The 15089-nt window shown below is 33.4% G+C and overlaps 1 protein-coding gene across 5 annotated transcripts in view; it reads left to right on the forward strand.

The window, feature by feature from the left end:
• The window catches only part of UBL3 (ubiquitin like 3), a 107326-nt gene that overhangs the window by 56029 nt on the left and 36208 nt on the right, over positions 1–15089 (forward strand). The window lies entirely within an intron of this gene.

Genomic DNA, 15089 nt, shown 5'->3' on the forward strand with positions numbered 1-15089 from the left:
GAGTAAATATTAAAGCCAAAGGCAACGCTTACAAAATGTGTTGTGGGAGAAAGTGCGAGAGTACATATATGTATTTGTAAGAGTGGTAGTGTAGTGTTAGTGTGTTATTTGCGAAGAGCGAGTTGGGAGTTTTCCAAGATCTAGCCAAAACGTCAATTTCTTCTTACTTATGTGGGTGGTTGTGTGGGTGTTTGGGACCTTACATGATAATAGTTGCTCTTCTTCTTACAATTTGTGCACATTTCTTTTAATAACATTTGCCCGCAATTTAATTTCTTTACCACTTTGACACTATGCAAGCAATTTTAATTGTACCGCCCTAACGCTCTTGGGGCAGGAACGAAGTTAAGAAATAAGAAAATAGAAGATAAATATAACGACGACAACATGAACAACTCTATTGGTGAGGGCAAAAGCGAACTCGCATATTTTTAGTTTACTTGAAATGCGGTCGGTCGGGCGGTCTTCGGTCACCCTTTGCAGTTAGTCACAGTGAACTCAACGATACATATATATATGTATATATATACCACTATTTTATTTCTATGCACCAAAGTATCTAACGCCACTTCGTAAACTTTTGACAGGAGAAATTGTTATTGCGGGGAAGTTGTTGCTTCTATTAAAAATATGCTATTTCGCGCACTTCTCTTCTGCTCCTTTCTGTTGTGGTTACCCGAAAATGTTGGTGCAACCAAAAAACATACAAACATGCCGCTTTACAACACTAAAAATGCCACAGTTTTATGGTAAACTAAATACCATTCGTCACCCAATTTTTTACAGCTTGCTTTGTTACTTTGCTACCACCGAACTTTGGCTTTATTAGTTGTTACTTCAAATTAGCGACGTTCTGGTTTGTTTTTGTGTTACAGTACAATAGTGAAAATTTGTTAAAAAACATGGACTAGTTTGAAAGTTATGTTTTTTTCATGCTTTTCTTCACATTTAATATAGCGCCGTGTTGGTAACTCCGTTCACCGCATTTTAGATCTCTGTAGCGACCTTATAGCTTTTTTGGGCAACTTAGTCAAAAGTTTTAAGTTCAGGTTAGATAGATATATATTTTTAATTTTTATAGCATTTTATGGTTGGATCACGACCTAACCTATTTAATGATTTTTTCTCTGCCAGAAAATCTTAACTGGAGCTACTGGACGTTATTTTCTGTTCAATTAGTATTACATATCCTATATATATTATTGTTTTCTTAATAATAAATAAATAATGAATTATTTTTACTAAAGAAATATTCTTTCTTTTACAGGTAAGAAAATCAAATATTGCTGTTTTAAAATAATGCGTAAGTGAAAATATCTTATTTTATTTATCTGGCTGGGCATTAGACCAAATCAATTTTTTCGAGAGATTCATCGTAAGTAAAAAAGTACGTTCTCGAGTTTTCGAAGTTAATCCTCGCAATCGAAAAATTTGCTTTCGAAATTTGGTTCATTGAAAACATATTTATTAATAACGGTATGTAAGTTCCTCAAAAAGTAAAAATATGAACGTCATCTACTTTATCCTCTCAATTCAATGGTGTATAACAATAAATGTTATAAAAGGTCAAAGTAGGATCTTCTTAAAATATTAAAATTTTATATTTCAAAACAACTGGTCCGACTTTGAAATATATTGGACTGTTCCAATACCCACTAGAGAGGACGATTCTTCCTTTTAGTGTTTTTGTAGTACTTCAAATGCCGAAAATATTTTTCTAGCTTGGTCGATCCCAATTCAATCTCTTTCATTATATTTTTTTCGAAACTTTTTAATCTAAATTGTGCCGTCATAAACAATGTTTTAGCGAAATCATTATATAAAAACTATATGCAAGCCGTGCACCATGCAAAGTTGCTAATGGGTGGTTAAAACTTTACTAGGTTTAAAAATGTAATCAACTTTCCGAGAGACAAATTCCGGCTACTTGTCGCATTTTACACTGGGCACTGCAAGCTCAAGAAGTACCTATTTATAATAGGTCTTATGCGACCCGGAAACTCCCGAACACTTGATGCTAGACTGCACAGCAGTCTGTAGACGCAGGATTAAAGCGCACATCACATCGCCTCAATATCATCCAGCAGTATACTGGAATTTATCAGTTTGCTGGGTCTATGTGAGTCGTTGTGATAGAGGGGAGGACACAATAGACCTTAGGTAGCGGTGCAAACCTCAATTTATATCTATCTATCTGTGGTTTTCAAAAATTTGACGAGGATCCATTAACAATGTTTTCGTATTCCACTTTTACTCCTTTTTGTTCCAATAATACCTAATCTTTTATATTGTTTTTGTTTAATAGGTAAAAAATACGACTAATACAAGCCTGGGACCTCGTATATGGATATTTTAACGTATGGGCATATAAATATACGTTTTTTTTTATATATATATTTAGGATATGGAATCTTTTTATTCAAGAAAAGAATTAAAATATTCTATGAGTTACGAAAATACCAAACCATGCAAATTGCTGCGGTTTAAATTTTAAGCCCTGCCCTTCTAAATGAAAATATGTAGAGGCGCAGACCTCTCAACCAATCCAATTGATTTAAAAAACTATGAGGACTTCAACACACCCGTCTAATATTAAAAAAAAATGGTTCTAAGGTGTTTATTGTTGTTTTATTTAAGGTGGTCATTGTTGTTATCTAGAACAAATAGATATTCTCAATTACGATATTCTCCTCGACCTCATCTAAGTGGAGATCCAGGCAACGTACTTTTCCGAAAGCTTCGGAGCATAGCGTTAGCAGGGTGTTAGATGTTTTGGTTGAGTAATCATACAACGTAGAGGCATGGACATATGCTTGGTATCTCGGGATCATGTCTGAATAGGTAGGTTTTAATATGGTCACTTTTTTTATATAGTTACATATAAGTATAATAAACTTGTGAGTTGAGGTGGGAACATCGCTTCCTACAACAGTCGAGTCTACACAACCGGAATGGTTAGGGATTTTTATTTGGCCAGGAATATATTTTGACAATGTTTTTTTTCTCTATAACAACAAAGCGAATCAAACCTGACAATTTTTCCGCTAGGTGATGTTAGGATCAAATATGTGTAATATATTATATAAGTATTTTAACTAGGCATTGAAAGTTCCCTCGACTCTTAAAAATGTAGCACACATTTTTTTTTCACACTTTAGCTGACAAAAATTTACACCTTTTCAGGTTTTTTTCGGAAACTTTTAAATATTAGACTAATTAGATGTTCGTTGTGGCGACGGTTCCGCGTTCAAGGCATCTTAGTATATGTTCTATAAATGAATAACACACTACAAATAATTGCAGCAATGAGGAAATCAAAACTGAAATTGACCATAAATATCAATATAATTATACATACATATTTACACATAAGCACAAATTTACATATAAACATTTTTAGACCGATAAAATTAGCAAAATTACATATTATTATTTCTTAGTGTGGCGTCCATTGCAAGCAACTTAAGCTTACATTGTGTGGCAGAGTGTGATTTTAAAACAATTTGACCCTGAAAAGGACAAATTGTGGCGCCAAAGAATCAAAATACAGCAGAACTTGCAAGCAATCGAAGGCAAAAGCGACCACAAATCAGTGTCACGGTGGGGATAAAGCAAACTTAGACAATTTTATTACACAATGAAGACGACATGAAAATAAATATACATATAATAATGTATACATATATTTTTATATATACAACGGTATATAAGTATGTATGTGCTTGCGTAATGCTGTAATATAAATTGAATAGAAATGGGGCATTAAAAGACAAACATCATTCTTGTTGTGTAAGAGTATTTTATTTAATTCGATGTAGATACATATGTATATATTGTATATAACTGTGTATATGTAGCACTGCGGCATTCATTGCGCGTGGCACATTGTAAAAAATCAATAATTGGCATACTCTGTGGCAAGGCTGTCATTCAATATGCATACACTTGTGTAGTCAATTTTAGCATACACTTACACACATATATATGTACACAAATAAATGCATGCATACATATTTACATTCATACATTTACACGTTTACTAGCATTCTATTTACAAAGCGTCGCACTAACCTTTAACTGCCATTCCATTATGATAGCGTTTCGCCATAAAATTAATTTGTTTGCCTCTCGGCCAGTAAAAATTTGTTTAATTAAAAGAAAAATTAATATATATAAAATAATGATATGCCTGCAAATAAATTTCTAGCAACGAGTGGCAATTTGAACTTGAAAGGCCATGGAACTTTTGATATTTTGTTGTTGTTTATATTTACATTACACTTTTAAGAAAACAATGAGTAAAGAGCATCAAAGCAAGTATCTTTGGAGCACACTCATGCAAATTTAATTGCTTAAAAAAAAAATTGTAACGGTAGTTAGTACTATGATATTTATGCCCTCAGGTTTTGGGTTTCTTTATTATTTGATTTTATGATTTTTTATTGCTTTGAGTTGAGACTTTATTTGTTCTATAATATTTAATTTTAATTTATTTCATTAAATTAATTATTCTTTTATTTTGTTTTCAGTTCAATTATCATAAAAATAAATTTAAATCTTGCTTTGAGACATGTTGCTAACAGTATAATAGTTTTGCTAAGCATAATAAAGATCTAGAGGTTTTTGCATCAAAGTTTTTTACACTCAGGATCAAATTTGACCCGGACAACTCGAACTTAATGCGAACATAAGAAGTGGTTTTACCAATCCAAAACAAAATAGAATAATAATATTTATTCCTTCGGTTTGTGCGCGCAGTTTATATGGGCCAGTCTGGGTGAAATTTAATCTTAAGTGTATATCGGGTAATGAATCCAGTTGGTGATGACTGTGTGTCCCTAGTTTTATCTCTTTGTTAGTACAACAGACATTTTGAAAAAAAAAATTATATATTTCACTGAAATTTTACATTTATTATTGTATCTTTTTGCACTCTGGTGTGGTTGGATAACATTTCCTCTTTCCGGTGTACGATGTACTAAAAATCGAGAAGTCTGGTAATAAATTTTCCAACCCCCGAAATTACGGTATATTTCAAAATTATAAACTGGAAGTGTTATTAGTTTCTTACTAATTACACTAGAATTTACTAATATAGTTGATTTTTTCACATATCGATCTGGCATACATCTGCGTCATTAGGGAAATTTTGTAATGGTCGTGGCTGTGACCAGTTTTCCATGCAAATTCATATATCTCAAACAGCTTGAAGCCATTCTTTAACTTTGATTTATAAAAATACCATTATATCCAAAACCGGACGGCAAACACGCCTACTTTGCGTTTAATTCCATTTTGGAACCCGACAGCATATTTAACTATACAACTGAAATTGTAATGATCATAGCACTCCTGATGTGTGAAAACTCTTCAAAGAAGTTCGAAGAAGAGTGAAATCGGTTGACGCTTTTATTTGAGTCGTACATACAGAATCTACGTTCTTTTGATTGGCCTTCAACCATATATTAGATATCAGTTAAAATTTAAGAAATATTATTTAAAGCCAGCGGACATGTTTACTTAAGCCCCATCTTGTTTGGTACCGAAAAATTGTCGGTCCTTTTCCTAGATTTCTTACACCCCATATAAAAATATTCAGGCATAGTGTTTTGACGTACATATCAGTCAGTATACGAAACATTTTAGTAAAATTATTAAGCTTCACTTAGCACCAACATAATATATCTATTTTTATACTCTTGCAATAAATTATCAAAAAGGCATTTACGATTTAAATTATTCTAAAAAGTGGGCATGGCCCTACCCTATAATAGGTCGAATGTGCATATCTCCCAAACCACCAAAGCTATTTCAACAGAACTTGCTGAGAGCAAGTCTTTTTGCACCACTTTATGCACTGTCGATGTCGTAACATAACTTTTCAAGTCGCTGATATAGAATATAAAAAATATTTTTCAGACATCTCGAAATATTTCACATGCCTTTAATTTTTAAAAATTGCTGCTTTAAAACATATCTTGTTTAACGACAGCGAAAACGAACGCATACGAAGAAGTATTCGAGAAATCATGCTGCTAATCATGCATTAGAGAGAGAAAGCAGAGGCTCTCGACAGTTTTTATGGTAGCCTCTAAGGCTTATTTCGAAGATGTCATTGCATTTAAAAATGGTTAACTAATTTCGTACTTTCGTATTTGTAAATCGATGTACTTGTATGTATAGTATGTATTACAATTTATGTAAATCTCTCTACCTTCATATACTGCCAGTAAAGTGCCATAACATTTAAAGCCACACATAAATGGCGAAACTCTTCGAGTTTATTTGAATTATTGCAAGTACTATGGATTTAAGTTTATTTACCTCTTCTTATGCGGTGCTTTACTTGATACATTCATCAATGCGCTGCTCCCCTTTTTTAAATTTGCCGCAACGATAGACCTCAAGTGTGTCGTCTACTAGAGTACGTGTGGTTTCTCGTGAGCCAACGTGCTGTTTTTTTTTTTTTTCGTTTTCTTATGATAACCAACCGAATTTCATCAGGTTGACAGACTAGCTGAGGCAAGCAAGTAAGCCGCCAAACAACCCTCAGCGCAACTTAGCGATATACCGCAAAATGTAATTCAATCCGTTTGCGGTGGCAGATTTAGGAAATAAGGTTAGCTGCTCAGCGGCGGCTAGGCGGTGTTGCCACACATTCAAGTACACACAACGGTACACAAGTTGTGGTTGATTCACATGCCTGCCGCTAACTTCAACACCATTACTTTTATGCCTTCTACATATTTAAACGCAAGCAAAGCAGACACGAAGTGTTTGAAAGGGCTCAAAAAAATGCCTTAAATACACCGAATTCGTTTTGGAAGGGTTAAAGCTGCGAGTTAAGGTTTACTCGGCGCTGCTTTTACATTATTTATACACATAAGTGTGCATATATATGAAGGCTTTGTGAGATTTATGCCTTCCGAAGGTGTTGCAGAATACCAAATGTATGTGTGCGGGGGCGTATGAGTAACCTGAAACGCGACATGAACGACCTAGCGACCTTTTTACAGTTGGCGCAAGTTTCGGTTAACATCATTCGAAACTTTGGTTGTGCAGCATATGATTAATGCGTGTTAATGTCCAAAGATGAATAGTTTAAAAATATAATGCGCCTTAATCAAGGCAAGCAGTATGTGTGTGGCTTACAAGGCATTAATGCTGCACTCATACACACGCATATATCATTTTATCTGCTTCTAAAGGCTTAAATGAGAGTCAATGTGTCGCAAAAGTCCTTTATTCTTCATTTTCAAATTCTAAAGATTTCAAGTGACATCAGCGTAAAGCCAGCGTGGCGCTTGCACAGCAATTTACCTGACTCTGTAGGAAATTAAGTGTTTGAGTTGTTCTGTTTTTAATTTTCTTTGCATGTAGAAGTTACGTGTAAAATCGTTATATATTTATTGTATTTTTTAAAGAATTTTTTCTGACCTTAAAATAAAAACAAAAACAAATTATGAGTTACCAATTATTATGTTAAACTTTTAAGAAAAATAGATATTTTTTTTAATTTTAATTAATTTTTTCCTGATAAACTTTGATTAAAATTGAATTAGGATTATAATTAGAAAAAATTAGGCTAAGGGCTTAAAAATGTGAAAAGAAATTTAATACTTAAAAAAATAAAAGGATGTTTTGTGATTGAAAAAAATTTTGAAAATTTAAGCGGTAAAATATGCTAAAATAACAGTTTAAAACCTTAGTAGAAAATTGTATGTTTCTTTGTATTTTAAAATTATGTACAAGAAGAACAATTAAAATTTTTAAAAATTTTGTAAGAAGCTAGGTAACGGTAAAAATTGTTAAAGAAAATTGTTAATAATGTTCTGCAATATTTACAAAAAAATTTCTTATTTTGGTAAACACAAACCTGTGTTTTCTTCTTGTTTCTTCTTTTTGTAAAAGCAAACATTTTCATTGTTACTTAAAAGTTGTACCCTGAACTTAAAAGTTGTGTAAGAAACAAAAATAACGGTTATAAACTTAAAATTTTTTACTTATTTCTCTATTTTTCGCAAAATTAAAAATTATGAAAATAGTGTTATGTTATTCGGTAATAGGGGGAAAAAAATCTTCAAATTTTTAGGTTATGTCGATTCAAAAGCTGCACATTACTTAAAATTTTTCCCACAGAGCGCGTATGGAAGTAATTTTTACGCACATAGATACATGCATTTACATACACAGTTATTTGCGTATTTCGTTTCAATTGAAAAGGATACAATACATTATAAACAAAAACAACACAAACAAACACTTCAACCATAGCGCGGCTTATATTACGCTTCGCCGCCAAGGATATCAGCGTGAAGACACATAAAGATTGTAATGGATTTGACACAGTGTATGTTAATGTTAATGACAGCAATGCAACCATAAATTGCGTATCTGAAATCTGTGGGAAATAATTTAAATAATATAATGTAAAACGTAAAGATATGCTTATATTATAACTGTTGGCTGGTATATATACTCCTACTTGTGTCTTTATAATAATTTAACCCCTTTCATTAACCGTATAATTCTACACTTTTCGAGGAGAGTTCTCACTACCGACTACTACCACCGCCATACTGTTGTCTGCCAACATTTTCCCCCTTGATATTTGCTCTCAGTCATTGTTGATTCAATGTACTCAATATCGTTGCAAACTACTCATAATCGTTTCAACTGGCGCAGTGGCGAGTGCTAGTGCTCATTTGAAGCGCTTACTGCATTAATAATAAAGAAGTAAAATATAATATTGAATTTTTTATTGAGATCATATTTTGTTTACCACTTTAAATCAAGGTCAATGTGCATAGCACCGATTTGAAGTACTCAAAGTACTCGTGACTAATTAATATACCCTGGGCTGGGTATATTAAGTCCCTATAAAGCATTTAAATAAGTATATATGACCGGCGTGATTAATCGAGTCGATTTAGCCATGCCCATTTGTCTATATAAAGGCAAAGTAATTTCTCAGTTCTTGAGATATCAATCTAAAATTTTGCAAATATCCTTTTCTCCACAAGAAGCTGACATAAATTGGGCAAAAACAAGTTCTTGTATGGAAAACTTTTTTTATTTGAAGAGATATCTTTACGAAATTTTGAAAAGTTTATTGGCGACGGTCCTTTCTCCGAACAAATTATTCAGATCGGATCACTATAGCATATAGCTGCCATGTAAACTGATCGATCAAGATCAAGTTCTTTTATGCTATCTTTTGTATTTTTGAAGGTTATTATAGCTGCGCTGCAACCGACGCTAACGTTTTTTTTTGTTTTAAATATTTATGAAAGGATTTAAGAGAACTAATTATTATTAATAGTAAATTCACTTACAATTACCTTTTTAGCGTACACTTTCTGGTAAATCTTCAAATTTTGCAAACCAATTGTCACATAAATATTATATATTTCTCTCTAAATCGTCTCAAAGATATATAGATAGAGAAATATATATACAATACCAAAAGTCGCCTTTTACACGACGTAATTTTGAACTTTTTGGCACGCTATAGAGTTTTTCGAACATAACCTAAAATATTTGCAGACAATTTAATCTATACCCTCTATGTTCCATAGCAAAAACTCTACTCGGCTCACATCTAAACTTCCTCAACTAAATGATAAAGAGGCATAGCACACTCTAAACTCGGCTAACTGAATATAGTAGAATTTAGAACCTTGTTCTCCAGGGATAAATTTAAAAACAACTATATATAAAATAAGCTCATACACAGTTTCACACAAGGATAGTAAAAAAATACACTGTAAACAAGCGTATGCATGTGTTAAACTGCAAGGATACTCAATTGATAATTTCACCACCCACACACAACCAATTACATTTGCATATGCAAGCATTTACTCACATGTGTGTGTGTGTGAGAGCATATCGTGGTGTCGTCTGACATAACCTCTATAGTGCAGCATCAACAAAACCAAGTGTATACAACGAAAATATCACAAGCAAAAGAAAATGCAATAACAACAAAATAAACTTAAACAAAAGTATAAAAACAAACAACAACAGCAACTCAGCTCAAAAAAAAAAAAACACGAAACAAAATAATTTACAAGTGCAAATTTTAATAGGTCAAGGACTTTGGCCATGAATCACCACCTACGAGTATGAGCATATGCAACTTTGCGTAAACAACAGCAGCGCCAGGTAAAACAATTACAATATAGCTTTGATTGAATAAAGTAGGTGTAGACTGCAGGCGTTCGTGTAAAGTGGGTGCTTTGGAAAATAGCCTTTGTATCCTTTTTATATATAATGCTATCATTGTAGTTGTGAGTGTTATTTTCCATGTTCGCACCTCGCCCTCAATTATTTATGCGGAATAAACCTTGTATAGTCCAACCAGCTTTGTCATCCGTACAATCATAAGGATAAGGATTTTAAAATGACGATCGATTTATTAAATTTTTTGTATATAGTTATATTCTGTTGCCACGAATTGTGTAACACCTAATCCCACTCGGGTCGAACCACTATAACATATGTATAGCTGCCATACAAACTGAACGATCGAAATCTTGTTCTTCTATGAAAATATTTTTATTTCACAAGGTCTCTTCATGAAATTTGCCACAGATTATTGTTTAATCTCAATCTCCAAAGAAATTGTTTAGATCGAACCACTTGAGCAAATTTAAGTTCTTGTATGGAGACAACTCTGTAAAAAAATGGAAACATTCTCTTGAATTTCTTATAGATGTTCCAAAAATTTTAGAAAAATTGGTTTAGTGGTTGCGTACTCAATAGGAGCCATACTTATATTGGGTAATTTTTAGACGTTAAGACTACCCTAAGGGATAAGTTGTACCATACCATCAAATTGGCGCTTTAACAAAGCCAACTTGTTTCAATTTTTACTGTATTTTATAAGAAATAAAGATCCAGGTCTCTAAAAACAAAACACCCTCTATCACGAACACTAATTATTCTACTAGTTTTATTAATTTTTAAAGTCTATTTAATTACATTCCATATAATTATTTGTTTGATTCTCTGAGCGAATCGTTAATACATTCCTACTTTGTACCTTTCCGCCCCATTATACCGCCTTCAGTTGACTACTTCTGCTCTTTACTATTATCTTTTAAAACGTCAAAAATAATAAAATCGCATTGCTCCTCACTTCACCGCTTATGACTTTTCATCAGTCGCACCCAAGCTATAAATAATATTTATTTTACTGACAAAAAAAAAACTTATTAATGCGTTCGCTATTATTGCGCCTATTTTTTGTATGATTTTCTTTGCTTTTATTTTTTATTATGTATTTATGCTTTTATTCTGAATTATACTTTTTATATTATTTCTTATTGATCTATTTTCTTTTACTTTTTGCCAAACCTGACACACTGTCACACATACATGCACCCAACGCACACATTTCCACCTAGTTTTCACTTGCAGCAATCACAATCACGCACAAATTTCGCATTTATTCCATTCTCGACTCCAATTTCGGCATTGCCTTTCGTTTTCGTGTCTCTAGTTCACCAAACTAAAGTTACTTATCCTTCAGTGGCGCTCATCACTTTATTTGGCTGCTTGCACTCCTATATACTTACATATATGCATGTGTATGTGTGTGTGAGTTTGTGCAGCAATGTTTTGCGCAAATATACTCGGTACTTGTGAGCGCTCCTCAGTTAGCTCCACTTATACTTGAGCTACTTATTATTTTCGCCGTCAAAAACTATTGTGTTAGTGACTCCTGCCGCCCCACTCCGCCCCGCCATCTTTTGCGTTCCACTCGCTCTGGCTTCGAGTTGGCGTGCGCATTAAACGCGAAATTCCCTTGGGTGTAAAATTCTATTATTCTTTTTCTGTTATTATTTTTTTCTACGCTCAAACAATGGCGAGGAGAAAATAAAATAAAAACGTAACGAAAAGTGTGCGACACTTTCTTTGCACATCCTTAATCTGTTTGAAGCATCTAATACGACTATACGTCGACTGTCAGTCGTATTTTTTAGTTTTTATTGACTTTACGTGTTTTCTTCTAGCGAACTTTTGTGCGTATATATGTGTTTCTATATGTGTGTATATATATAGTATATTGCATGCTTATTTGGCAACAGACACCCCTTTTGTTTCGCCTATTTTCCTTTTTTTATACCTATTCCCTTTTTCTGATAAAGTAGTTCGTGATATACTTTTTTTGTTGCTTTTATCGTGTGCTTACTGCTTCACTGGGTTGGACTAACTTTTACGGCGTTAACAAGGTAGGATTTAGTGCACGCACATACACACATACATATATATATATATAGATCTAGACCTAGAAATATTTATTTGTAGTTTGTTTGCGTGTAATTTTTGCGCACATACACATTTTTGTTGTTGTTTTGATATCCTTTAGATAGCGACTTCTAATTCTTCACATTATAATTAGCCCTTTTGGGACGGAAAATATAAAATAGAAACCGTAATTATTTATTTTTAATTTCGGCTTAGTGTTGGTGAGTGTTTATTCGTCTGCTTAAAGTATAAATACAAAATTTAAAGGAAAATCCTCGAAAATAAGATATTTTATAATAATTAAGTGTAGATTATACTTGTACAAGTATATTCGAATAAGAAAGTAAGGAAGACTAAATAGGAACAGAAAAATGGTGTAATATAAAATTAAGCACTTTAGCGTTGGTGACCCATAGGCCATTTCCGCGACAGTCGGTACAAACCCGGATTTCTATTCGCCCAAGGTCAGTAAATTTGGCGACTTTCCTCGAAATTACTTGGGGATTGTTCATCTGCCGCTACAACAAAAACAACACATTTTCAGTATAAAATTACTTTATAATAATTTTAACACTTAGTTTTATTAGAATATCTTATATCTAATCAATTTTGAAGCGGACTGACTAAAAATAACAAAACATACAAATATGCCACCATTTAATCCAATTTTCCACCAGTCGTTATGCGTTTGATTAATGTAGAGTTCTCAGCTACGTCAACGTTGTTTTTGCTAAATATCCAGATCTTTTGGTACGAGCCCATCATTGAAATGCTCTATAACCAAAAGATTAACCAAAAGGTGTTGAGTCGTTCCATAAGAGATACTCAGATCCTCTGTTATTTCTCTGATGCCAACACGATGATTTTTAAGCACTGTATCCTCAACTGTTAATGTCATCAACGGAGCTGGATAGACGAGTTTTCGAAGACTTCATGACCTTCCCTGAATGCTTTGTGCCACTCAAATACTTGTGTTCGTGATAAAGTAGACTCCTTAAAACACTTCTGCAACATATTCAACGATTTCTTAGCCGTGATTCCATTGGAAACACAAAATTTCAAGTAAGCCTCTTGTTAAATATTTTTCCATACACTAATTGTCATATGGAATTCAACTTTCGTACGAACATAAGAAAAGGTTGTACCAATCTCGGAATTTGTTTTTATCGATTCGGTTTGCGCACGCAATTTATATGGACCAGCCCAGGCAATGCCACGCCTATAATTCTTTATTTTAACTGCTAATAGGCCTTATCCTTTCTCCTTTCTCCATTCTTGTTCCTTGTCAAATTATCACACTTAGGAGAGAAATTTTCTTATGGCCGCAGAACGGTGTATCCAGTGGTTGATGTAGTCTTTACAATTTAACAAGCTAGTCACTTTAACGATCAACAAAAGTCTTCTGTCGTCCTGTAAACAATTCCATTATTCTTTATCGACAGCAATTCACTCTTTTCAACACTTAGTTTTCTGCATCTGATAATCACGTGTGAAGCAGCTGACGTCAGTAGAAGCTTTTGTTACGCTTTTCTGACCTTGCAAACGTGTCCCCCAACATCAGCGTTTTTTTTGTGTTACCGTCACCTTCGACGCCCATTAATGCAAACAAAGTGATTTCAAGTGCGCGAGCGCGAGATTTATATGCTTGAAAGTCGGCGAAAGCATCAACATTTCTTATGCAACCCACAGCCGTGAACACTTGGCGGCTGGCTATATTTTATAGGCAGACAAATAATATATATGTATATACTTATATATGTACTTAGAAAAGATATTTATATTATATGTGCATACATGCACTAAAAATTATAAAAAAAGCATTTGTGTGCGGTTCCAAGCGGTGGTAAATAGCTATGCTGACCGGGTACAAAAGTTTTCACAGGCATAGGTATGGGGTTAAGAAGAGATCTTATTACAACAGCTGTTTAACATTTAATGCATTTTTGTTAATTCCATGTACTATATAGAATATTTTAAAAGCGAAGGTACCAAAATCTAAAATCCAAATAAAACACAAATTCAGATTACTTGTTTCATATATTGTCGTTGTTTCATATTATATAGGAGGAAGGAATTTTTCAGTTCGAAGGATAAACAGTCTCCAACTTTTCACACGATTGAGACTAAAAATATAACCCCACTTTTTTTTAACCTATCATGAAGCCATTCAAAATTAAGTTAAATCAGCTAAGAACCAAGTTTAGTTCACAATAGACGATTTGGACTGGTTAAAGAGGGAGAACAAGCAATCTTACGAAGTTCAAGATGAAAAAAATAGACTCTGTAAATCTAACATTTCGGAACTATATTTCTTCTCTTTCCCTTCCCTTTTTTCTTTCTCTCCTACGCTTTTTCTTTAACTAGGTAAAGTTTGGAACCAGATCCTTTCTCTATCTATATTTCTCTCTTTCTCTCCATGTATAATTCCCTCTTTTTTCTCCTTTTCTAACTCTCTCTGTCTCCTTTACTCTCTCTCTTCTCTTTCCTTACAGGGAAAGTTTGCATTCAGATCCCTTCTCTTTTCTATATCTCCCTCTAAGTATCTCTTTTACCCCTCTCTCCTCTTTCTGCCTCTCTCTCACCTGCTGACTTTAAGTTTTGAGAGCTCATAATGACAAAACGTCGTTTGTCATTGATCATACCCGAAAAAATTTCAAGACTTCCAAAGTGCTCCATTCCAGCTTTGATCAAACCAGGCATATACAATTCCTTTACCATTCCAGCTATTATAAAAAACAAAAAGTAATGCAGAAAAATCTCAAAAACTCCTGGCATAAGTCCATCTTTCATAAACTTCTACTTATGCCACTCCTGCTCCGAAGCCCCTGCGTTTA

Source organism: Bactrocera oleae, chromosome 5 (genome assembly GCF_042242935.1).
Source record: "Bactrocera oleae isolate idBacOlea1 chromosome 5, idBacOlea1, whole genome shotgun sequence".
In the NCBI taxonomy this organism is placed as follows: Eukaryota; Metazoa; Arthropoda; class Insecta; order Diptera; family Tephritidae; genus Bactrocera; species Bactrocera oleae.